Here is a 26138-nt window from a genome sequence, read left to right on the forward strand (position 1 = left end):
CTTGTAGCCAAATGAACCTCTTCCAGTGACGCTGGAAGCTCATTTTCAAGGAAGTGTAGACAACTGGTTCCTGTAAGGACCAACATACGAAACGAAAATGCATTGAACCCAGCTATCTGTATGTTCAATAAAAATTGGACGCATGTTATATGTCATTATTTCAACAATTTGTCTACACTACCGTCTCCTAGAATATTTAATATTCCTCCTGCAACATCCTGTATAATTATTTGGGTCTCCACGGGTCATCGAAAGTTTTCAGTGCTAGACGTACGACATCGTCCGACCTTCGCGGGAATACAGTGTGGACGCAAGCTAGTGGAACAATGACCGGGGGGTACCGCGAATGTGGTATGCGACAAAAATGGAAATTCGCGTCTGACGAGGAGCGTGTGTAGGTAGGTGCTGCAGAGACGTTGACTGCTGTCTCATCATAGTGTCCACCGTCGGAGGTTCGAAACCTCCCTCCGGCATAGGTGTGTGTGTTGTCCATAGCGTAAGTTAGTTTAAGTTAGATTAAGTAATGTGTAAGCTTAGGGACCGATGACTTAAGCAGCTTGGTCTCATAGGTTCTTACCACAAATTTACAAAATTTTAATACCAAAATACTGCATCTCGGTTGTTACAATAGTGCAATAGATGCGCACTAGTTAGATGTAACTGAAGAGAGTCTCCAACTCCGACTGAGGTTAAGGGCGAATCCCAAGCGCATGGCCACTAACAACTGGGAGCGGAATGTCATACGAACATTGTTGAAGGACCATTACAGGACCGGATCTTCTACCCCTGCCCTCTTTGCCTTCGCCTACCTGGTGCTGAAAGTCTTCTCAAACATTAAAAAAAAAAAAAAAATAGTCCAGTGATCAGAACGTCTGTCTAGAAAGCAGGAGGTCTGGGTTCGAAGCCCAGTCGATCACAAATTTTCATCTGCCGTCGTTGCTGTATTTCAACGCGCTGTGACAGTGTGGTCGTCGGTCCTTCGATATTTAAGATGCAATTGTTTTTTGAGGCAATTGTCTTGCCATTAATGTAACAGGACTTCAACGGCATCCAGCCCTTAGTCATACCTTTGTGCCGGCGTTAACCCATGACATATACATGCGAATTAGATTGTAGTTCATATTTAGTCAAACAACGAATGATCAGTATTCAAGTATGCAGGCCGGGGTGACCGAGCGGTTCCAGGCGCTACAGTCTGGAACCGCGGGACCGCTACGGTCGCAGGTTCGAATCCTGTCTCGGGCATGGATGTGTCTGGTGTCCTTAGGTTAGTTAGGTTTAAGAAGTTCTAAGTTCTAGCGGACTGATAACCTCAGAAGTTAAGTCCCATAGCGCTCAGAGCCATTTAAACCATTTCTGAAGTATACGAGTATTTACGCACAGTACAAGCAGGATTGCAGCGAACTGATCACTTAACCAGCGCAACATGGAGTACCTGTGTAATGAGTCATTCCAGTTGCATAGATGAGGGTAAGATTTGTTAAGCATTTCATTGCAGAATTAATGTAATACCCGCACGATAATCTCTGCAGTCATACTGTATTAGAAGCATGCGATTGGAGTACTATGTTCGTTGAATCGGATTACTCAAGCTGAGGCCAAATAAAGACAAGCGATGACGCCACAACACTATCTTTACTTAAGTAGGTAGTCAGCGCTAAATTGCCGGCCGAAGTGGCCGTGCGGTTAAAGGCGCTGCAGTCTGGAACCGCAAGACCGCTACGGACGCAGGTTCGAATCCTGCGTCGGGCATGGATGTTTGTGATGTCCTTAGGTTAGTTAGGTTTAACTAGTTCTAAGTTCTAGGGGACTAATGACCTCAGCAGTTGAGTCCCATAGTGCTCAGAGCCATTCAGCGCTAAATTATGTGCGCCACCATTAACGTTACTGTAAGCAGTTTAACAGCATAACACCACCACAACTACTGCCAACCTGAACCATTATTATCACGCAGTTGTGACTCTCAGTGATTACAGGTTACTGATGTTTGTCAAGAATAGCTAAAAGCGCCTCTGAAGTTCCATTTCCATTACGACTAGGACGGAGAGAATGCTAAATAACAGTAATAGGTCACCCAGCGAAGAGTCCACGTATTGTCTCAAGTTCTTGCAGTTTGATATAATACAGTTCCCGATAGTTTCACACTAACGGGTTCTTTTGGCTATCGAAATACTCATATGGGAATCATAAAAGTGGAATTGCTAGAACGCTCAACTACCTTAATAACACCTCATTCTGGATTCAATACGACTCGGAAAGCGACGTTAATTTGACGTTTTCATCCATCTCCTGACGTCTCACTGAATGAAGTCTGAAGTGCACGCACAGTTGTGTTGCCTGCCGCAAGGATTCTGTGAAGTGTTGTGGCAGCTGGCAGTCATTGCTGAAAACACACATGTGCAAATATCCTCACTGCTCTAGCGGAACTCGTCTTTGTTGCATTTTTTCCATTCCGTAATTAGCACAATAACATAAGGCTTGTTTTGCTGAAGAACTTGATGCCCACAAGTCCTTAAATAAGAATCTCCTAGCGGGAGTAATAAATACATGAAAGGAAACAGACTGTTGGACAAAAGAATGGACAGCTCCCTGCTTTTGGCGTTTCCGATAGCGCCTACGATAAGAATCTGGTGTCATATTATGCTTCAGAACTCTAAACTGTTTATTTTTTTACTTCATACTAAAACAAAAGTTGTGATATGAGAAGAGGAAATGACTTATATGCTTCTCAGGAACTTTAGTTTTTCGTGTTTATTTTCTCACTTCATATTAAAACAAGGGCGTTAATATGAGAAGAGGAAATGAATTATACGCTTCCAAGACATAATATTTCCTTGTGTGCTATTACTGCATACATGAAAGCCCTGTAGTTAATTTTTGTATGTTGGATAAATTTTGATATCACCTCACATTGCTTTGTGAGAAGGTTCCTATTGTCTTGGGATTCAAATAGAGTAGACATTTCATCACTGGTTAATATTCTGATGACTAATGACATGATACCCGTTGCAATTGCTCCATGGCACCTGTGAGTAGAGTCTCACGTTGCTTACTATATGAACACGCAGGCAGTGATATCCGCTCAATGCAGTCAGAGCCAAGGTGATTTCTTTCTGTTTAGGGCGAAGCGTCTGCTGCAGTGTCCACGCTCAGCCAACATAAACAAATCGCGGCGGCCTTGGGCACTGCTAATCGCTGCACTTGTCGCGAGCCTCGACAACAAGAGCGCACTGTCTCTGCTAACGATACTATGGAGTTAATACATCTTACTTAACGTAATACGCAGGACATGGGATGGGTAAAAATTCAGTTTGTAGCTTCCCATCGCATTAAAATACTTTACAGTCATATTTGATGCAATATTTATTGTTGGTTGTCTCTCTAATGTTAATAGTATTGATTCACATCGTGCGTTAACACGTAAACACACACACTCACACACAAACAGTCATTGATTCCAGTGAGGGTGACAACTACTGTGTGTTGAACAACACATGCACCACTCAGTTCTTCAGTTGGCGTCGAGTGGATGAGATTTTTCAATTACCTTGCACTGCAAGAATTGTAAGGAGGGGACTGAAAGTAAATGGACTTGATGTATGCTAAAGAGCTGCGACAAAGCAAAGCTTGACCGATTATCAGATAATTGTCCACAGGGGCTTTGTGGACGAGTATACTTTCAGTAACCAACCCACCCACGATTATTACGTAAGATTTCTCGAGGGCGTAGGGGAATTGATTTCATTAAGTCGTCGACAGTGTAGCGTGTTGGTTTACTTCCCACCATACGTTTTCTATATTCGTCCAAAGGTCGTTTGCATTTGTAGGGACACATGGCAGTGACCTTGTTACCTCTGCCCACATATTCTCTATCTGGTTGATTTTCGGTGATCGTGGAACAAACGGCAACAGCTTTATCCTCTCTTGGCCCTGAAACCAATCTCGCACTGCTCTACTATGATGGATGGGTCTCCGCTCCTGTAAATATATTTTTATGTCGTTAGTTCATATACTTATATTTAAATAACGTATTTGTAATAAGCACATTGGATTATTATTTTCCACGGTGTTTAAGAATTCATTCCCTGTCATAGATAAGTGATCTGGATTCAACAGTCCGATTAAGAATGTGCTTCACCCAGTCTATCGTATGATGAGAGTCGTAGTCGGATAGCCACATTAAGACTGACTGGCTGAATCCGATTAGGACGATCTTGTGTCGAAATGAAATTAAAGAAATCGGATAATTTGAACGTCTGTATTTCAACAATGCTACGCACATAAATTCCTATGATGGAGTAACAGCTAGCAACTGTCTAAGAAAAAGTGAGAAATATGTCTACTAGCAGCAATGTAACGTGATTGTAACCCATATTTATGTGATGGAAATACTGAATCGAACAATACACATCTATTTCAGTGGAGGGAAGATACACCATATCGGATTTGCTGATGACATAATGACAATAATAATAATAATAATAAAAATCCCGTGTGGCCGATAGGGGAAACCCTCCCCCATATGCGTGGTACTGAGGAAATCAAATACTTGTGGTGAACCAAATACTAACACAGTCCTGAACGGCTACTCAATCCGTTGAACCCAAAATCCAGACACATCTGAGTGAAAATCACCGCTACTCTGGTCACCGTCTGTTAGCTCAATGAGCATGGCTGAAAATATTTGCTTCCAAAGGCTTCAACACCCTCTGGTCCTGTCCGGTCCTGGTATCACCCAGGCCAAACCAATGAAACACAAGAAAACATGAACTATGCAAGCAAAGCTAACTTTACCCCAGGTGGTACACAACTTGGCCACCGATAGGCGGCAGTTGGATTTTCGCACTCTGGGCAGTCCAGGTTAGCACGGCAGAGAATATCGAAGATCTCTGGCAAATTTCCCTACAAGCAGAAAACATTCATTTGAAAACTAAACATCGATACATTGATCCAAACAAGAAACCTAAATAATCTCACACAAGAAATCGTCCGCCAAAAAATTCTCATCCTTGCTCTTCAAGAACCACGATTAATTGGCAATTAAAACTTTCATTACGGAAACCACGGCATCTTCAAAATACAACAAAAGGTAGCGAAACTCGCACCAATCTTCGGCACTGCATTTCTCGAACACAGATCTATCAACAACTCTGTCGAAGAAATCACACGCATCAACAATCGAGTAATGACTATGCTCATTCAGAGCCCCTATAAAAAATATACACTCATAAATGCACATACCGCCACCAACATCGAAAATAAGGAAAGCACCGAAAATGTCGGAAAATTGTGGAACACACTCGAAAATACTATGAGCAAAATTCACCGAGATGACGTGAAAATACTAATGGGAGACTTCAACTCTCTATTTGGGACAGAAAAAACCTGTAGAAAAATCATTGGTACAAATTCAACACACCGAAACGCTTAGACCAACGGCACACGTCTGACTGACAACAATTCAACCACAAAAGAATGTCTTCACACTTTAGGAAGTAGCCTGTTCCCAAGAAACATGGTTGGCTATACCAGGAGCAAGCTGCTTTCGTTCGCCTTTCGAGACTCGCTGAAAGCCAGATTTTTAATTCTTTTGTAGCAGAGCTACAAGCAGGCAGATACAAACGCAAGAAGGGAATCGTAAGACAACGCGCCTTGCTACTTTCAGTAACCCTTAGTGTCAGAGCGAAAACCTTACGGTACTGCCAAATTCATAATGACGACACATTTTTTGTTGTTGTGAATACATAATTATATCTATGAAATGCCACTTTTCATAATAATTGCGGATGATACAGGAAATAAAGTAAATACGGATCTTTTCGAAGTCAAAAGTCGGTAATGTCCTACTAATTCGTATTAAAATAGTCTCAATCGTCTTACAGATACTTAATGCTTTATTAAGATAGTCTGCCGTCGTGATGTTTCTGTAGTAAGCTGAATTTAATTTGCATTAGTACAGTGAATATTTTAATTGAATTTTCCATTAGTTTACTAAACGCAACAGTAATCATCAAAGAGAAATTAATCAGCAAAAGAATTTTCTTTCACGATATCTAAAACGATCTGACAATGCTAAAGTTGTTTACAAATTCTACGCCAGTAGACACCTACTGGTTCCAACGATATCATTATACCAGAGTAGTTTTAAGAGTATTTTCGTCTAGAAATGATCGATCAAGAGCGGGAAAGGTAAATCTTTACGAATATATGACGAGAGGGACAAGTGCTTGAGAGAGGACTTCTCTATCATTACAAGTGCCTGAGAGACGACTTTAATTACAATCTCCTGGATAGTTTTGTTTCTCAAATCAAGAAGTGCGTTATCATGCAGTAGCACATGTGATGTAGTTGTGTTGCTCGATTTTCTTACGCTGAGACCGAAAGGTGTCTCAGTTGATGGCATCAATTTCCAGCTGTGTTGCATACTGCCCTTGGGGCAGAATTCGTAGCCCAAAACACACTTTTTGAGCTATCAGATGTAAAATATTATGGTGGTGGTGGTGGTTAATGTTTAACATCCCGTCGACAACGAGGCCATTAGAGACGGAGCGCAAGCCCGGGTTATGGAAGGATTGGGAAGGAAAGAGGCCGTGCCCTTTCGAAAGAACCATCCCGGCATTTGCCTGAAACGATTTAGGGAAACCACGGAAAACCTAAATCAGGTTGGTTGGAGACGGGATTGAACCGTCGTCCTCCCGATAAAATATTGCGTTCACACTACTCTTTGCTCGAGTTTATGTCTTTTGGAGGGGCTCAGCCTTTCATTTCTTCTTAGGAAGTTAACGATAAAGGCATCATAACACGTCACCAGTAACAGTACTGCATACGAATGCTCAATGAGCGACCTGATGACGTTCAATAATAGTCACTCCGTTGATTTTTGTTGTTTCGAATTAGAGCATGCAGTACTCCTACACCAGACTTCTGAACTTTGCCTGTTGAATGCAAATGTCGCATGATGGTAAAATGGTAATCTATCACATATATCAGTAGTCGAGACTTCCTTAATGTGGAAAATCATTCATGCCAGAACAATCTTTGTTGAAACAAGAATATCTTTTTCTGGCGTATTTTTCCCAAAAGCACTCGCTCCATACACAATTCAAATCTTCCTAGCTGCCTCCTCTGCATTCACCCCTCTGTTATACCAAAAGTAAACGTTGTGTTGCAGATGTTACAACTATTTCCACTTGCGACTCAATTTTACAATGCTTAACTGTAGTTCATGATTTTCAAGTATCCAAAATCCAATGCTTAACTGCAAGATGATAACTAGAACTTCAAATTCGAAAATGACAGTTGATACACACACTGACAGCGTCGCGCCGCGTTCACCTGGGCGGCGCCGGATTTCAGGCGGCGGGTGGCGTCTGGCCGGTGGCCGGTAGCCGCTTCAGCGCGAGGTAACGCTCGAGCGTAAGCTGTTGCGACGCAGCCACGAGCTGTCCCGCGGAATTGTTTCTGGAATACTTGTTATTGCTGGTGCAAATTATCTTCGATGTTCAGTCAGACTCATAACTTTAGACCGACTGTGGTAAAAAAAAAAAAATTACAGTTGGACGCGAACATGCGACTATAAGCTTAGAACGCACGACGCTTGCCACTAGACCACGGGCTCACGTACTCCGACAACGTCTCGGAAGTAGACAACACTTCCTCCTAAAACTTCCACATCTTACAGTGTTGCCTGATTGTGCATATGGCCGGACTTAGGGTTGTCAGGGGCGGTCAGTTTTATTGGCCACCTTAAGTGAATGACTCGGACTTAGTCTCTGTGGCGGTCGGCCGGCGGTCAGTTTTATTGTCTAAGACTGTACGTTAGTGTGCGATTTTGATCGTTGTGATAGTCGTCTACCCAGTCAGTGATGGACTGAGTACTAGATGGTCTTCTAACTTTGGAACAGTGCTGTCGGAACATGACGGGATTTCGAGGGAATTAGTACGGGTCTCTGACTTGGCTGGGGGCATCAGTTCTTCTTGCTCTGGCAAACGCCGAACGTGCAAGAACTTATGTAAGACAAATAGAAGACACGAGGGCTTTTCAGTTGTAATTAGGCCCTTCATTCCTTTATAAATATGTGATAACGATGATGTGGTGTGTGGCTTTTGCTGCTAGGAAGCTGTGGTAAACCGTGTGAAATGACATCCAGCTGGTATGATTGTAGGTATACCGTAACTTTTTCGAAACTATACAATTATAAATGATAACCACGCTACTTGTTGGGGATGTTACGCTTTTGGAATGTAAAGTTACTGTGGTCAGTGAACTGACATATCGCCTGACGTGTGTGAGAAATGATCAGACTACTGTTCCTGTAAAAAAATTCGTATGTCTAACCGTAAGGAGATTTGACATGGGGAAATGTATTTTCAGCGCATTGACGAGTATATCTGACCGTTAAGGGTGACAGATTCACTTCATACGCATCTGCACAATACACCAATGGAAGGTTTCAACCGGATCCACTATAGCGTACAAACAGGGCGGGTAATACGTCTGTAACATCACGGATATACAGAACGTTCTCTCATCAGCTCCCATAAGCAGAGCATCACATGTTCTTTGGAAATTGGTCTTATGGGACCAAACTGCTGAGGTCATCGGTCCCTAAGCCTACACACTACTTAATCTAACTTAAACTAACTTACGCTATGGAGAATACACACACCCTTGCCCAAGGGAGGACTCGAACCTCTGACGTGGGGAGCCGACATGTTCTTTGTTGCACTATCGATTGTGATGATACAGTATTACGTATCAGTGATGTCTGTCGAACCCTTTAGTCTGCGGGAGTTTGTTTGTTTTGGTCATACGTGCCCATGTCAGAACCGTAGAACACTAAGACGAAAAAAGGAGTTTAAAAAGGCTACACGTTAAGGCCAATCGACGGAAGATAAGACGGCTAAAAACAGGGACATGAAGAAACGTCCACAAAATTCGCCATAGAGACAACGGAGATCCTGAGCTAAAGATCAAATGTCCTTCATCATATTGCAACGGCGGATAAAAAGTAAAAGCGGTCGACAGCCCTCGAGTCGTTCGCTAAAACGGCCCGTAACTCAGATGGAAAACGTAAGTGGGAACGTAAGTGGTTAAAAAAGTGCATTCTGTCAGGAAATGGCGAACCATCAAAGGCTGAGGACAATGAGTACAAAGTGGTGGGGGATCAACTCTTAACAAATGGCGATAGCTAAAAAGACAGTGCCTAATAGTCAACATAGCTGAGGCAGGCCGTTGTGGCCGAGCGGTCCTAGGCGCTTCAGTCTGGAACCGCGAGACCGCTACGGTCGCAGGTTCGAATCCTGCCTCGGGCACGGATTTTTGTGATGTCCTTGCGCTAGTTAGGTTTAAGTATTCTAAGTTCTAGGGGACTGATGACCTCAGCTGTTAAGTCCCATAGTGCTCAGAGCGGAAATTATCTCCTCGCGATCAGAGGGCCAAGTCGAGGACTTTCAAGCCGCTAGGAGAATTTAATTCCCGGACCAGTGGTGATGCCAAAGTGACAGCAGCTGTTGACAGATGGCAACACAGAGGTCATCGGAGGTAATGGAAGAACTAGCAGGTCGAGGTACAAGGACTGCAGCCTTGGCAGCAACGTCAGCGGCCTCGCTCCCCAACAGACCGGCGTGACCAGGTACCCACATACACATCACAGTGGCTCCATCAAGCGTGAGCAAGTGAAACCTTTCCTGGACCCGTTGCAACAAGGGCTGAACGGTGTACAGCTCACAGAAGCTCTGAAGGTCACTGAGGGAGTAGGACTAGGTGACCCAATTAAAAAGCCTGTGTTTCATTTCTTTTTCTTTTCGTGTCATTATGTTAAAGAAACTGTAAGCAACTTTCGATGTGAATATTAATATTTATGTCAAATTTCAAGCAATGCTATAACAGAATTGAAGTGTAACCCATGTTGAATCTATTGTAACATGTTTAAAATTGTAATTGTGCCCCTGGTCCATACGTAGGCAATGTATTAGGATATGTGGAATGTAAAACCTTTGGTGAATACCCTGTCTGTAGGGGAGCGGTAAAAGGTGGAGGCAGGCGAGCGCGGGAAAATGCACACGGGCGCTGCACGGCATAAAGGACTCAGCAGAGTAGTCGGAGTTGGGCATCGGTCTGAGAAACATGCTCTGGAACGAGGATGCTCTCCTGGAAAACGTGATTTCATTGAGCCTCGGATGTGCCGTTTCCGACGACTATACAGCATGGTTATATTCCATAGGCACTAAATGGAAAAGTATTGCGACGATAAGAAGAAGCAAAGTGCCGATACATCAAGAGCCAAAACTGTGATTGTATGTGTGCTTTGCGCCTCGCCGTCTCGCCGCCCGCCAACCGCCGCATCGACACGAACAGGTTGAAACATTTAGTACTGCATTCGTGTGGACCAGTGTTACTTTTGTTCCTGACTGTTCAATAACAACTTAACTTTTACCAGAATTGTCCTATCATTTAATTATCCTCATCACTAACCTAGACAGGGTCCTTTCCACATGTTGTGCAATCCGAGTGTCCCGAAATGAAGATTTAAAGTTTATGTTAATAACAATTACCTGCAGACCTATCTATGCTAGAATGATGTTTAAGGAACTTTATTGTTAATGAATATACCAGTAAAGAACATAGGTCTGACAAAGTTGGAAGATAATGTTGAAATTGGTTTAGTAATGAAGTATAATTAATTTGAGACAAAAATAATGGTAGTTAAATAAGCAAGAAATAAGACAAAAAGAGTAGTAATTCATATATTGGAAACCTTGAGTGCTTAATGAGTTCAATAGTCAAAGAATTTCAATACAGTGACAATTACAGTTTCAGGGTCCCGCCCCCCCCCACCCACCCCCCCTTTTCTTTTCTATTCATTTAAATTCTGAAGTGTACTGAACTGATTTGACCAGCAAAGTTGAAGTCAATATAAAACCTAAATTTATCAGTGTTTTACCCTTCTTAAAATTGACATTTTATGTGTGTTTCAAAAGTGCTATTTCTAGGGTAACCTATGCCCGATTTCAGTCGGATCAATGGACAAAATGCAGTTTGTAGTAATCATTATAGTGTAATGTTGTGTATTTATAGCTTGTCCAAATTAGTACAGAAAGGGAAAATATTAGTTCAGTAGATTTTTCTGGTTCTAAAATTTACCATATAACGCAGTATTACTACGTGTTGTTATGCTTGTACGTACATCCACTTGTACAAGGAAAAAACTCACTTAATGCCTAATTAGGCTGGCGACCGTATTATTAACAATTGGTAGCATCTGCTGTGTATGTTTCTTGCCCGTCCTAACGTGTAGTTGCACTTTAGACTTGCTTGACGTATCATTGTTGTTACTGAGTGGGTGTAAGTCTGATTTTGCCTCCATTCAGGTACACGCGGTCAACATATTTACTAAAATCCTTTCTTATAAGGTGAATCCCATCAACTTACCATAGTACGGGCTTTAAAGAGTTAACGTACGCCCGAGCGTAGACGTTACAAGCTCCACTGTAAGTATGGAGCAGTGTTCTGGAATCCGATACCGAACATTGTTGGTGTTAATGATGAAGCCACCCAACACTACGGTCAGTCCGAGAGCCATCAGTGTACACAAAGGTACTATCACGAAGTTCTGTCTGAAGGTCGAGGAACTTACAGTGACAGAGCGAGGATAGATTAGTGTCCTTTGGAAGGCAATGAAGTCCAAGGTGAACAGGGGCGCCCACAAGAAGCCAATCTGATGAAGGTTTCACACCCATTGGGTAAGTGGAAGGTAGCGTGAAGTTAAGCTGCCACAGCGACAGTCAAAAGCGAACATCAGGAGGCGATAGAGAAGAGGGGCGTCCCGCATACTGGCCATCAAAGGAGTCGTCGAATATGGAGGCATAGGATGAGTGGGCAGGCATGGCACACAAACGACATGGGTACCTTCTGAGGAAAAAATCACGGTGGTATGACAGCAATAGTTTTCAGCTGTTGCATACAGTCTCTCAACTGGGCTAGTGTAAAAGTCTCCAGTGACCAAACGGATGCCACGATGGTGGATTACATCATGACAGCATAAGATGGACGTATATGTAGATACATAAACGAAACACCAATAGTCTAGTTTCGAAAGAACAAGGAGCCAGTACAAACGGAGAATGGGGTCTGGTCCACTTTCCAGGTAGTACCGCTGAGGACACCTAGGACACTGAGAGAACGCATACAACGGGCGGCCAGGTAAGACACGTTGGAAGACCAAGAAATTTTCCTATCGAGCTTGAGCCCCAGGAATTTCGTAGTTTAAACGAACAGAAGAGCAACGCGCCTAATATGCGAAGATAGTAGAAAAAACCAATTGCACCACCAGAAATTAATACAAATGGTTTTGTCGGTCGAAAAGCGAAAGGAATTGTCGATGCTCTACAAGTAAAGACGATCGAAACAACGTTGAAGGCGCCGCTCAACGAGTCAAGACCTTGGAGAACTGCAATAGATGACAAAATCGTTAACAGAAAGGGAGCCAGAGATGCCTGGTGGAGACATGCCATAATAGGGTTAATGGCAATGGCAAAGATGCTCAGGACAGGACCCTGAGGCACATTGTTTCCCTGGATAAAGGTATTTAACAAGGCAGAACCCACATGTACCTTGAAAACTCGGTCTTTTAAAAATTCCTGTAGGAAACGAGGTATGCGGCCTCAGAAGCCCCACGTGTGGGAGTACGGAGGATTTCTCCAAATCAAGAAACACGGCCACAGTCTGGCATTTCTGCAGAAAACTATTATGTCATAGTCTAAAAAAGTGACAAGATGGTCAGCTGCAGAACGGCGCAATCGAAAGCCACATTGTGCAGTGGTTAGTAAATTGTGAGATTTGAGAAGCCATACCAGCTGCTACTACTTCACATCTTAGGCGCGTTGCTCTTCTGTTCTTTTAAGCTGCGAAATTCCTGGGGTTCAAGCTCGATAGGGAAATTTCTTGGTCCTCCAACGTGTCTTACCTGGCCACCCGCCAGAATGAATCATACATTACATCACCTTGCACACATCACTGGTGAGAGAAATGGAGTGGTAGCTAGAAGTACGGTGTTTGTACTTACTGGGCTTAGATATGGGTGTGAAAGTGTATGTAGGCTGTTTAGGTTTTATGTTGGTAACGCCACGTAGCGCTCTATATAAAAATCACTGACTGTGCTGTGTGAAGGCTGTGGTTGGTTTGCATTGTTGGAGTACATGCTATTGTAGTGTTGGGCAGTTGGCTGTTAACAGCGCGTAGCGTTGCGCAGTTGGAGGTGAGTCGCCAGCAGTGGTGGATGTGGGGAGAGAAATGGCGGAGTTTTGAGAGCGGATGATCTGGGCATGTGTCCATCAGAGACAGTAAATTTGTAAGACTGGTTGCCGCGAACAGCTATTTACACTCCTGGAAATTGAAATAAGAACACCGTGAATTCATTGTCCCAGGAATGGGAAACTTTATTGACACATTCCTGGGGTCAGATACATCACATGATCACACTGACAGAACCACAGGCACATAGACACAGGCAACAGAGCATGCACAATGTCGGCACTAGCACAGTGTATATCCACCTTTCGCAGCAATGCAGGCTGCTATTCTCCCATGGAGACGATCGTAGAGATGATGGATGTCGTCCTGTGGAACGGCTTGCCATGCCATTTCCACCTGGCGCCTCAGTTGGACCAGCGTTCGTGCTGGACGTGCAGACCGCGTGAGACGACGCTTCATCCAGTCCCAAACATGCTCAATGGGGGACAGATCCGGAGATATTGCTGGCCAGGGTAGTTGACTTACACCTTCTAGAGCACGTTGGGTGGCACGGGATACATGCGGACGTGCATTGTCCTGTTGGAACAGCAAGTTCATTTGCCGGTCTAGGAATGGTAGAACGACGGGTTCGATGACGGTTTGGATGTACCGTGCACTATTCAGTGTCCCCTCGACGATCACCAGTGGTGTACGGCCAGTGTAGGAGATCGCTCCCCACACCATGATGCCAGGTGTTGGCCCTGTGTGCCTCGGTCGTATGCAGTCCTGATTGTGGCGCTCACCTGCACGGCGCCAAACACGCATACGACCATCATTGGCACCAAGGCAGAAGCGACTCTCATCGCTGAAGACGACACGTCTCCATTCGTCCCTCCATTCACGCCTGTCGCGACACCACTGGAGGCGGGCTGCACGATGTTGGGGCGTGAGCGGAAGACAGCCTAACGGTGTGCGGGACCGTAGCCCAGCTTCATGGAGACGTTTGCGAATGGTCATCGCCGATACCCCAGGAGCAACAGTGTCCCTAATTTGCTGGGAAGTGGCGGTGCGGTCCCCTACGGCACTGCGTAGGATCCTACGGTCTTGGCGTGCATCCGTGCGTCGCTGCGGTCCGGTCCCAGGTCGACGGGCACGTGCACCTTCCGCCGACCACTGGCGACAACATCGATGTACAGTGGAGACCTCACGCCCCACGTGTTGAGCAATTCGGCGGTACGTCCACCCGGCCTCCCGCATGCCCACTATACGCCTTCGCTCAAAGTCCGTCAACTGCACATACGGTTCACGTCCACGCTGTCGCGGCATGCTACCAGTGTTAAAGACTGCGATGGAGCTCCGTATGCCACGGCAAACTGGCTGACACTGACGGCGGCGGTGCACAAATGCTGCGCAGCTAGCGCCATTCGACGGCCAACACCGCGGTTCCTGGTGTGTCCGCTGTGCCGTGCGTGTGATCATTGCTTGTACAGCCCTCTCGCAGTGTCCGGAGCAAGTATGGTGGGTCTGACTCACCGGTGTCAATGTGTTCTTTTTTCCATTTCCAGGAGTGTATATTATGACTTTTGAACACTGTTAAGGTAAATACATTGTTTGTTCTCTATCAAAATCTTTCATTTGCTAACTATGCCTATCAGTAGTTGTGCCTTCAGTAGTTATAATCTTTTATTTAACTGGCAGTAGTGGCGCTCGCTGTATTGCAGTAGTTCGAGTAACGAAGATTTTTGTGAGGTAAGTAATTTGTGAAAGTTATAGGTTAATGTTAGTCAGAACCATTCTTTTGTAGGGATTATTGAAAGTCAGATTGCGTTGCGCTAAAAATACTGTGTGTCAGTTTAGTGATGATCAGAATAAGTAAAGAGCGAAATGTCTGAGTACGTTCAGTTCTGCTCAGCTGTTTGAAAATCAAATAATGTAAGAGGTTTATCAGCACAGTAATTCATTAATTTTTCCAAGGGGACGTTCCAAAGGTAGCTTCACGCCAGTGTCTGGGAAATGTGCCCTTTGCCACATACGATTGTATGTATGAACGAGATAGTGCTTGCTTGCAGGAGAAAAGGTCTGCAACATCTGAATGTGAATATCGTCCATCCCCCCCTCATAGTAAAGGCGGCATTGTAGCACTCACGATTCTGAGAAGAGAAGGGTATCGCCTGAGCCTCCTCCATTCGTTTCCAATGGAGGAAGGCTGGGTGATAGTGGGCGGAGCTCTAAATCTCCGCAAAATATTGGGCCAAGGTGTTGGAGATAGCAATAGGGTCCACTATGACATCCTCTGCTACGGTCAGGCCGAAATTGGGAAGTGGACCTTTATCCAGGAAGGCTCTCGGAGATTAGCCCACACGACTGAAGAGGGAGTGAAACAGTTAAAAGAACTAGTAAATGAAATCCAGCTACTTTTTTCGCTATCCTGAAGAACGCAACGACACTGCGCCCACACTTGTTTATAACGGATCCTGTTTGCCATCGTGGGATGATGGTTGAAAAGCGTAGCGAGCGCGTCTCCACACGTGAACTGTGTCGCGGCATGCCTCAGTCCACCAAGAGACTGGAACAAGGGGCAGTAAAGATGAAGTGCAAGTAATGGAACGTTCTGCATATGTAGGGATAACGTTGGTAAGGTATTATACCTGATCATCGCAATTGGGGAGATGTTGTTCATCGAAGGTCTCCAAGGAGGAGTAAAGACTCCAGCTGGTATTAGAAAGCTGCCATTTCGGTGTGCAAATAGGTGGGGTAGGAGTCAGTAACCAGATAGCACATGGGAAATGGTCGCTCGAGTATGTGTCACAGAGAAGAGACCACTCAAGACGATGGGCAACCCGGGCAGTGTAGAAGGAGAGGCCCAAGTGGGAAAGGTATCCGTGGAGTCTGAAAGGAACGTGGATGCTCCCTTGTTAAGACAAATAAAGTTAAGTTGATTGAGAAGATCAGCCAAGAGGGCATTACTCGGACAGGGTTTCGGAAAATCTCAAAGGGGATAGTGTTCCTTAAAGTCACCGAGCAGCAGAAAGGGGTGATGGAGTTGCCCAGTAAGCTGGAGGAAGCCCTGGTGACTCCAAATGATGGAGGGATGTTAACAGTAGAAAGGAAAAAGTTGAAGTGAGGAAGGAAAATACAGACTGCAGCAGGTTGAAGCTGGGTAGTTAGGGAAATGGTCTGATTATAAATGTCATCCTAGATGAGAAGCATGACTCCCCCATGAGAAGGAATGCCATCCTCAGGGGGAGGTCAAAGCGGACCAGAAAGAAACGCGAGAGGTCAAAACTATTGTAAGGACGCAAATTTGTTTCCTGGAGGCAGAGAACAAATGAACGATGCGATTCCAACAGCCATAATAATTCCTCTTTGCTGGGTCTAAGACATGGATGTTCCATTGTAGGAGGGTCACGATGAGGAGAGGGGAGGAGGGAAAAAATGAAGGGGTGTCATCTCGGTGGCTGCCGAGTGCCAGCCTTTGAAGACTCATTGCTACAGGGCCCAGAGTCTGGAGGAACCTGCTCCATTAGGTCTACAGAGGCGTTGGAAATCTCCTTCTGTCAGTCTGCAGAGTGCAGGGCAGAAAAACGGTTTGTGGTGCTCACCGACGACATGGAGGTCGGCCCGATGAGGATATCACGTTGCAACACCGTTGAAGAGGATCTACGAGTTGCTGAAGGAGAAGACCGTTTGCCTTTGCTTAATTTCTTGGTGGCTTTGAGGGTGGCAGATGAAGATTCAGATGTTTGTTGGCTGGAGGGATGTAATAACTCTTCACAGGAGTATTCCTTCTGTCCTTCCTGGCCTGCCACCCCATTTGTTTGCACAGGTGGAGGAGGAGATGGGGATGGTACCGTGACACTAGGTGATTTTACAACCGTGGTGCTGCAGGCCATGTCCTTCATGGATCGAGATGTGGCAAGAACAGTACTGTAAGTGCCGGATGGTAAAACGCAGGGTTTCTTAATAGTCAGCAACTTGCGAGAAATAGGGTAAGGCACCCATTCCTTCACCTAGATCTCCTGAACGGCCCGCTCATCAAGATACACAGGACAATCTTGGGATGAGGCTACATGGTCGCTATTGCAATTGATGCAGAAGGGAGGAGGCAGAAAATCGCCTGCGTGAGCAGCCTTACCACAGGTGACACATTTGGTCAGGTGTCGACAGGACATGGAAGTGTGGTTATAACGATGACACTGGTAGCAGCACATTGGGTTTGAAATATATGGTCGGACTGTGATAACTTCATAGCCGGTTTTGATCTCGGATGGAAGAATGTCGAAGGTAACAGCTGAAGCAATCACCCCACCATGTACCTAGCCTGTATCAGTGGATGCTTGTGAACCCTACCTGTCGACCCAGGGCTGGGAATTACGTGTTACCTGGTCACCTGTTACGTGTCAGGCACATGGGCTGGTCCTCAGGTGCAAACAGGGAGGAAGAAAAAAAAGAGGAACCTCTAGCACTGAAGCAGAGGAAGGACAGGAGAAGCGGAACGAAGAAAGAAATGAGGAAGAAAAAGCGGTGGTGACACTGCTCTGATGTTAGGCTACTGAAAATGCAGAACACATTCCCAAAAACATCCCAGACATGTTCCTCAGGGGAGGGGAAAAGGAATAGTGAAAGGATAGACATGCAGCACAGAAGGGAAAAGATGCTGCAAAGGCTGGGGTCTCGTGGTAGCCGAACACGAACTCACCAAAGAGTGTTGAGCTCCCTGTGGAGAGTCTGCGGAAGTGCTGTTGATTAACACATTGTGCTGGATTCCTGTGCTTCACAACACTTGTCTGAGAGAGTCTTGGAGGGTGCAGCACCTTCCTGACGTGCAGTCTGTTCTCCAATCTGATTGGCTGGAAGACTTAAATGTCAAATAATTTCCTAGAACTAAGGATAATCGACACACTTAGCCGGTTTGATGCAGATGTACCACAACTTTTTCGGGCGCTATACACATACAAACGATAACTGTACTATTTGTCTGAAATGCGTATGCCTATGAGTCTAAAGTTACTGTGGACAGTGTTACGACGTGTGCAAAGAAAATGATGTGGGTGGGACTATGTACGGTCATAAGAGAGGTATAAATTTGACATGGAAAACTGCATCGATAGCCATAAGGGGTATGAAAGATCTTACGTGGAAAATTATGTCCAGTCATAAGGAGGATATATATTTTTGTGGGACATTGAAATTTCCAGAGCCACATTCGTCAGGAGGAGTTATTTCCGATACTTTGCTCATGGTGGAATGTCACCAGATTGGAGCTACAAACTTAATGTTTAATTGTAATTACACTGATAAATATATGGCTGGTTTCCTACGATGACTCTGCCTAGCGTCTGGGCACTTGGCGGAGGTAGTCAGTGACAGGAACGAATGGACGTTTCCAGCTTAAGGCGCGAGCCACTGCTGAGCCTCCCGAACTGAACAGGCGGGGTATGAGCATGCAGTTGATGTGTCGCCCTCTGGGCAGGTGAATAGCGAACTAATGCTCAGTTTGTGCTGGACAGCCTTCACAAACGCGAGTGTTGCGAGTATTCTCCGATTTTTGTGTGGAACTTTGAGAGGCGATCATGGTAACAGCCTCTCTGGCCTCTGAGCATCTTGAAAATCTGTAGATGTGGACACAAGTGCTGTTGTGGCCAATGCACGTGCCAGCCTCTCCCAATGGACACGCACGCAAAAAATAAATGTCCTGGCGAGCATGGCTACAGCTCTCTGGCAGTTGGCAGACGGTGCACGCTTTGAGATCGCAAGTGTGTGCGATCGGAGGGCTTTTTTTCACCTGATCTGTCTAGTTGCGACGTTGTGGTGCAGGAGGGTGCCTGTGTTCTAAAACATCGGTGCATACATGCGACAGATATATTTAGTGCTACAACCTATTTGCGATGGATATTTATTTACTTGATTCGCATAATGTTTGCATATGATTCTCAAACGTTGGAAATATATTTTATTACAAAGAAGGATCATGATAAGGTGGTTGTAAGTGTTTTAAGTGATCTATTGGATTCCAGTAAATTGTTAAACAATTAATTTGATAGGGTAGTGAAAAAGGACTATTTCCCTCCATTTTTATGCCGAAATTGCAAGAGCTCTCCCTTTGCCCCCTGCATTAGTCAATAGGAGCACAGAATTTGAGGGGGGATAAAAAGTTCCATCTGCATGTTTGGAGACGTTGGTTCATACACAAACAGGAGGTAGTCACTTGAGGCAGAGCAGAGGTTGTTTCTGAGGTATCAAACATTAAAGGACACTGAATTCTAGGTGCTACAGTCTGGAACCCCGCGACCGCTACGGTCGCAGGTTCGAGTCCTGCCTCGGGCAAGGATGTGTGTAATGTCCTTAGATTAGTTAGGTTTAAGTAGATCTAAGTTCTAGGGAAGTGATGACCTCAGAAGTTAACTCCCACAGTGCTCAGAGCCATTTGAACCATTTTTGAATACTGAATTCTGCTTTGTAGTCTCTGGACTGTTCAGTTGGTGGCATCTGAGGCACTCTAGTCGTGGGTGAAAACTACTGTTAACTATGCATTTGGCTGCCTTCGTGATCACGTGGGTTACGGGGAATGTGTGCAGGAGGGTGCTTGTGTTCCCAAACATCTCTGCGTACAAGACCCCCGATATATGTCGAGTGTTCTCCTTCAGGAATGTTTTTTGTATACTGAAAGAGACATGGTAAAATCTTAATACACTCCTGGAAATTGAAATAAGAACACCGTGAATTCATTGTCCCAGAAAGGGGAAACTTTATTGACACATTCCTGGGGTCAGATACATCACATGATCACACTGACAGAACCACAGGCACATAGACACAGGCAACAGAGCATGCACAATGTCGGCACTAGTACAGTGTATATCCACCTTTCGCAGCAATGCAGGCTGCTATTCTCCCATGGAGATGATCGTAGAGATGCTGGATGTAGTCCTGTGGAACGGCTTGCCATGCCATTTCCACCTGGCGCCTCAGTTAGACCAGCATTCGTGCTGGACGTGCAGACCGCGTGAGACGACGCTTCATCCAGTCCCAAACATGCTCAATGGGGGACAGATCCGGAGATCTTGCTGGCCAGGGTAGTTGACTTACACCTTCTAGAGCACGTTGGGTGGCACGGGATACATGCGGACGTGCATTGTCCTGTTGGAACAGCAAGTTCCCTTGCCGGTCTAGGAATGGTAGAACGATGGGTTCGATGACGGTTTGGATGTACCGTGCACTATTCAGTGTCCCCTCGACGATCACCAGTGGTGTACGGCCAGTGTAGGAGATCGCTCCCCACACCATGATGCCAGGTGTTGGCCCTGTGTGCCTCGGTCGTATGCAGTCCTGATTGTGGCGCTCACCTGCACGGCGCCAAACACGCATACGACCATCATTGGCACCAAGGCAGAAGCGACTCTCATCGCTGAAGACGACACGTCTCCATTCGTCCCTCCATTCACGCCCGTCGCGACACCACTGGAGGCGGGCTGCACGATGTTGGGGCGTGAGCGGAAGACGGCCTAACGGTGTGCGGGACCGTAGCCCAGCTTCATGGAGACGGTTGCGAATGGTCCTCGCCGATACCCCAGGAGCAACAGTGTCCCTAATTTGCTGGGAAGTGGCGGTGCGGTCCCCTACGGCACTGCGTAGGATCCTACGGTCTTGGCGTGCATCCGTGCGTCGCTGCGGTCCGGTCCCAGGTCGACGGGCACGTGCACCTTCCGCCGACCACTGGCGACAACATCGATGTACTGTGGAGACCTCACGCCCCACGTGTTGAGCAATTCGGCGGTACGTCCACCCGGCCTCCCGCATGCCCACTATATGCCCTCGCTCAAAGTCCGTCAACTGCACATACGGTTCACGTCCACGCTGTCGCGGCATGCTACCAGTGTTAAAGACTGCGATGGAGCTCCGTATGCCACGGCAAACTGGCTGACACTGACGGCGGCGGTGCACAAATGCTGCGCAGCTAGCGCCATTCGACGGCCAACACCGCGGTTCCTGGTGTGTCCGCTGTGCCGTGCGTGTGATCATTGCTTGTACAGCCCTCTCGCAGTGTCCGGAACGAGTATGGTGGGTCTGACACACCGGTGTCAATGTGTTCCTTTTTCCATTTCCCGGAGTGTATGTAGCAATCAGTGTTCTAACACATGCATAGAAAATGACATGGCCTGGAGGGTGATCAAACTACCTCTGCTTGTAAAGATGGTACAGATTCTCAGATTTTACATGGAAAGAAACGTGATTTAAGTGCTTCAATGTGAATGTCCAGTTGTGAGAGTACGGAAGGTTTTATGTGGAAAATTATGTCCAGTCCTAGGGATGATGTAGATATTCATACTGTCGTAGAAAAAGCTGAGTGTTACCGTAGTGTAGTGGTTATGATACTGAACTGTTGCATGGAGGATCGTGTGTCCAAAACTCCGCTGGACTGTACAATTTTAATTTCTATATTCGGTTCGAGTATATTCTAGAAGTGTCCACAAATGTCAAGAATCATTGTACTGGAATGTTCTGTAGCCGTAAGTATACCGTATGTGTTCTGGCTAGAGGCAGTTCGCTCCGCGCTCTTGTATGTGCAAGTACTGGATAGACCTTCATTAAGTGAAGTTAGTGTTCGTCATTCATCTAATTACACCGTCTTCTACGTGACAATATTTCACAGTGAGATTCGTTGCAGAATACCAGGTGTCACATGGAAGAAGTATTTCCAATACTTCACTCATCACCGAATGTCAGCAGATTGACGCTGCAACTGTAATATTTAAGTGAATAGGAGCATAGTATTCTGGGACAGCTTGGCCTGCTGTTTGAGGTGCAGGTGCTGTAACCTGAAGTAGTCACTTGAGGTGGGAATTTTCCAGCAAAGAATGCACCCACGAACAACGGGAACTGCGGGTGTAGGGTAATCTGGCTGCCAGAAAGTCACAAGAAATGTAGCTTGCGTCTACTGTCGTGGGCTACAAAGCCTTCTGGGCATTCTGTGTGCATCGTGTAAATGCAATATTGATCAACAGTCTTTGTATGATCAACATGTCAATATTGAGACATATGCACTAAATGATAGACTCCTGGCAGTTCTTCACGCCAAGGCGCAGTATTCCAGGCCTGGACGCTCCTTGGCTTCCAGCAGATGGTGAATGCATGCGTCCAGCCAGCTTAGACTACTTTGGCAGGCAAGTCCAAACAGAGGCTAATATGCCATGCTCCATTCCATTCTTTGGTGCTTATACTTATTATGTCATGGGAAATGGGAGCAGACATGAGCTCCACCCTAGTACAGGAGCCCTGTCTCCTACAAAGTGATTAAATGGAGAATATATATCAATATATTAGTGACATTGATTTGAATCTCGTGTCGCAAGATCCTTCCTCTCCAGCCCAGACTGAGTCTTCTTCCTGCAAATTTCCAGGTGGAGGAGTGGAGGTGGGAAGTGGGGGAGGGGAGGAGAAGGCTGCAGGGTTTCCCAAGGGATGTTAATTAATTTATCGATTTAATTAATTAGTCAATTAATTTGATATGAAAAGTGCACTTGTTTTGGTAAAGGGAAGGATTGGGGGTTTCACAGAGGAGTGGGGGAGGTGGAGGGGGAGATGAATTGGGTGATGGGATTCTCAGAAGGACATATTAACCCCAGGGGTCATAAATCAATTTGCATAACAATCGGTTAAGGGAAGGGGGAGGGATGGAGGTTTCTCAGGACATATTATCACTGGGGGTCATATATCAATTAAAAATGGTTCAAATGGCTCTGAGCACTATGGTACTTAACATCTATGGTCATCAGTCCCCTACAACTTAGAACTACTTAAACCTAACTAACCTAAGGACAGTACACAACACCCCGTCATCACGAGGCAGAGAAAATCCCTGACCCCGCCGGGAATCGAACCCGGGAAACCGGGCGTGGGAAGCGAGAACGCTACCGCACGACATAAATCAATTAGCACAATAGTTTAATGGAAGGGTAAGTGGTTACATGAAAAACCAGTCAGCAGAACAATAGGTTAAGTTCATAAGTCTATCAGCTGTCGCAATTTAATTAATTTACATATCAATTTGATATCAAAAGTATACCAGAACCGGATTTGCGCAGCTACTATCGAACCTGGGGAACTGTGATCGACAGCCAGCAATGCTAACCAAAAGACCGTGAGTCACCGACATATAACGTGATTAGAATAGCTGTCAATTTTGTTATGGCATGTACTACACACATACTGGATTTTGATGAGTAGTTTGTATCCACTATTCTGATGAGTTCACAGGTCAAACCAAACGTTTGGTAATGTGATGTTCACAATTTCTGGTGGTTTCTACGCCGTATCATTTGTACCTCTATATAATGACCTCACGTGCCATTTTACATTCTTATTGCTGCCTCTATGTTATAATGGATATGCAAAATAAACGATTTATGCTGGAGCGGAACTAATACTGCAATGGAACATATTAAATCTGTCCATCGAAAACTCGAACAGGAGCCTTTGCAGAAGCGACCAGTAAGATGTACTGTCAGTCTGCCAGGAACTTTGGTATAGGAAACATTTCAGATTTCAAGTCGCTCAGAGACGTTTGAAATATGTATACCATCCAAGGACAGACGTGTGTACTGTATACCCTCATAACAGGCATCCAACGTATGTTTCACAAATATTTAACTGTCTATTGTTAGTGCAGTTTATAAATAAGAGTATGTAGGAGAAGAGACTAGAAACGTTTTACAGTCAGAAAAGTTTGTTGGTGTTTGTAGGAATTTCAGCTAAGTGCAATTCAGGGATCTTAAGAATTTTTGTAAAAAGAACTATACCGAACAATAATTAATAACCAAAGTTACAGAAATAGGATCCAGGTTTTAGTTCCAACACTGCATCACTTGTTAATAAAAGTACGTCGATATTGGTGAGTAAAGTTTCCTTACAGCTGTCTGTTGTGGCAATAGGTGTGTGAGAATCTTCAAACAGTGTAGAGTAATTTCACTATGGACTAACATTGAAGTAGCCTATATTTTCGCAAAATTCAGCTACCACCACATGAATGTTTGGTGTCTGTTCTTTTGAACATGTCCGAAAGAACGGATACCACGCATTCATACTCATATAACTGATTCATTTCGACGGGCAACGAATCCACCTTTTTGACGTGCGGATGCACGATTACATCAGAGCTCCTTTAAGCAGCGAGCATTGAGGACATGGACAGGGACTGCGGATAAGTGTGGCTACGCAGGAGTTTGGATCGGCCGATAGGCATACCGAGATAGTCCGGGTGACGCAGTGGTTAATGCAACTGCGTCGTAAACATGAGATCCCGTGTTCGAATCGTGGTCTGGCACACATTTTCACTTGTCCCCCCTGATTCCGCGCAAGGTCCAGATACAGCTGACATCAATAGTCCCTTTCCTTTCCTTTCTCCTCCCTCCAACTTCAATTTACATATCAGTTACGACTGCTTCGTTAGACCAGGACAAAGAGTCTCGACTGGAACTAGCAAACCTTGAGAAGGATCTTTCACTCTGAATTTCGTACAGGTAAATAAAAACAGAAAAGGAAGTACACACAGCTGATGGACCTCTAGTCATTAAATACGTATCTTCCACTGTCGTTTTCTACTGAGTGAAATCATTATGGATTTGTTAAAGACCTCAGGTATATCCTGTCACAAAGGTATATTTTCCAGTTAAAAATGGCTCGGAGGGGTGTTAAATACACACATTCTTCAAGCAGCATGTTGTTCAATCCCTAATTTAGAACATGAAGCAATGTATCTCGAATGTTGAGTCTTCCTAAAGATATGTAAAGAATATGAATATAAGTGCATATCCGAGTCGAATATTTATCTTATTCATCGACGTTCATGAACATTTATGTCACCTGAAGTAATAAGAACTTCTAGGTCTCTCTAAAATTAATTTTTAATCTTGCGTCTAATTCAGAGATATGCTGAAATGTTTCTGTGCGTGTTTGCGTATATGCTTTTATCTCACGTTAATGAGGGTATGAGGGATACAAATATAGAGGAGAAACATAAATTCAGCGATGTGTTCCAACAAGTGGCTTCCTAGAATAGTGATGTCACGACCGCTCCTATGAAGAGTGACTTTTGTAACAGGAAGAACATAGAAATTGCAAAGGAGGAAAGAAGAAATTTTGTTTAAGGCAGCCATTTTGCTGCATAGGCACTTCTTTCAGTTTGAAACGAACAATTCATTTCATTATTTAACGATTACCTTATTTCTCCCCTTGGACCTCATCAAGCTTCATCACAACAAAAATAGTTATGATTACAGCAAACACCTGTGAGTGGGAACTCAAATCAATTTTTATTTTCATTCAACTTCATAAGATACAAGGGGTCTAAATTATCTTATTTATAAAGAATGAAATAAAACCCGCTTCCGTTGCCAAGACTGCTAACGCACAACTGTGCGCCGGCGTCCGACACGGCGGTATGCCACTTCTAATCGTGATGCTGGATAAAATTTGGATGCCAGTATTTGTCCAGCAATGGCAGGAGAGGTGGTATCGTCTTTGTCCTAGATCAAACTCCGAACCACACCGCAGTTTTTCATGAAGTGAGATCATGTGACACTGTTCACGGAGATCTGTCCGTCGGATGAAGGCGTTAAGCTGGTCGGCTGCCTTCGTGCTACACGAGAGCAGTAGTCTATGTGCCGGGACCGGGTTGTCTGAACATCGTGATACAATACAAACATTGCAGTATACACCCATCCATTACATACACCTCTACGAAATCACATGCGGCATACATGTCACAAATCCACAAGGAAACGGCCAATACGCGCAGTGGAAGCTGACCTTCTCTACTAGGCTGCTGAACCCATCCAAGCCAACAATGCCCTACGATATAATGAAATAAAGTGTTTAATTCAATATGAAAGGACAGCACACGCAG

The sequence above is a fragment of the Schistocerca serialis genome, chromosome 3 (assembly GCF_023864345.2).
Source record: "Schistocerca serialis cubense isolate TAMUIC-IGC-003099 chromosome 3, iqSchSeri2.2, whole genome shotgun sequence".
NCBI classification, from domain to species: Eukaryota; Metazoa; Arthropoda; class Insecta; order Orthoptera; family Acrididae; genus Schistocerca; species Schistocerca serialis.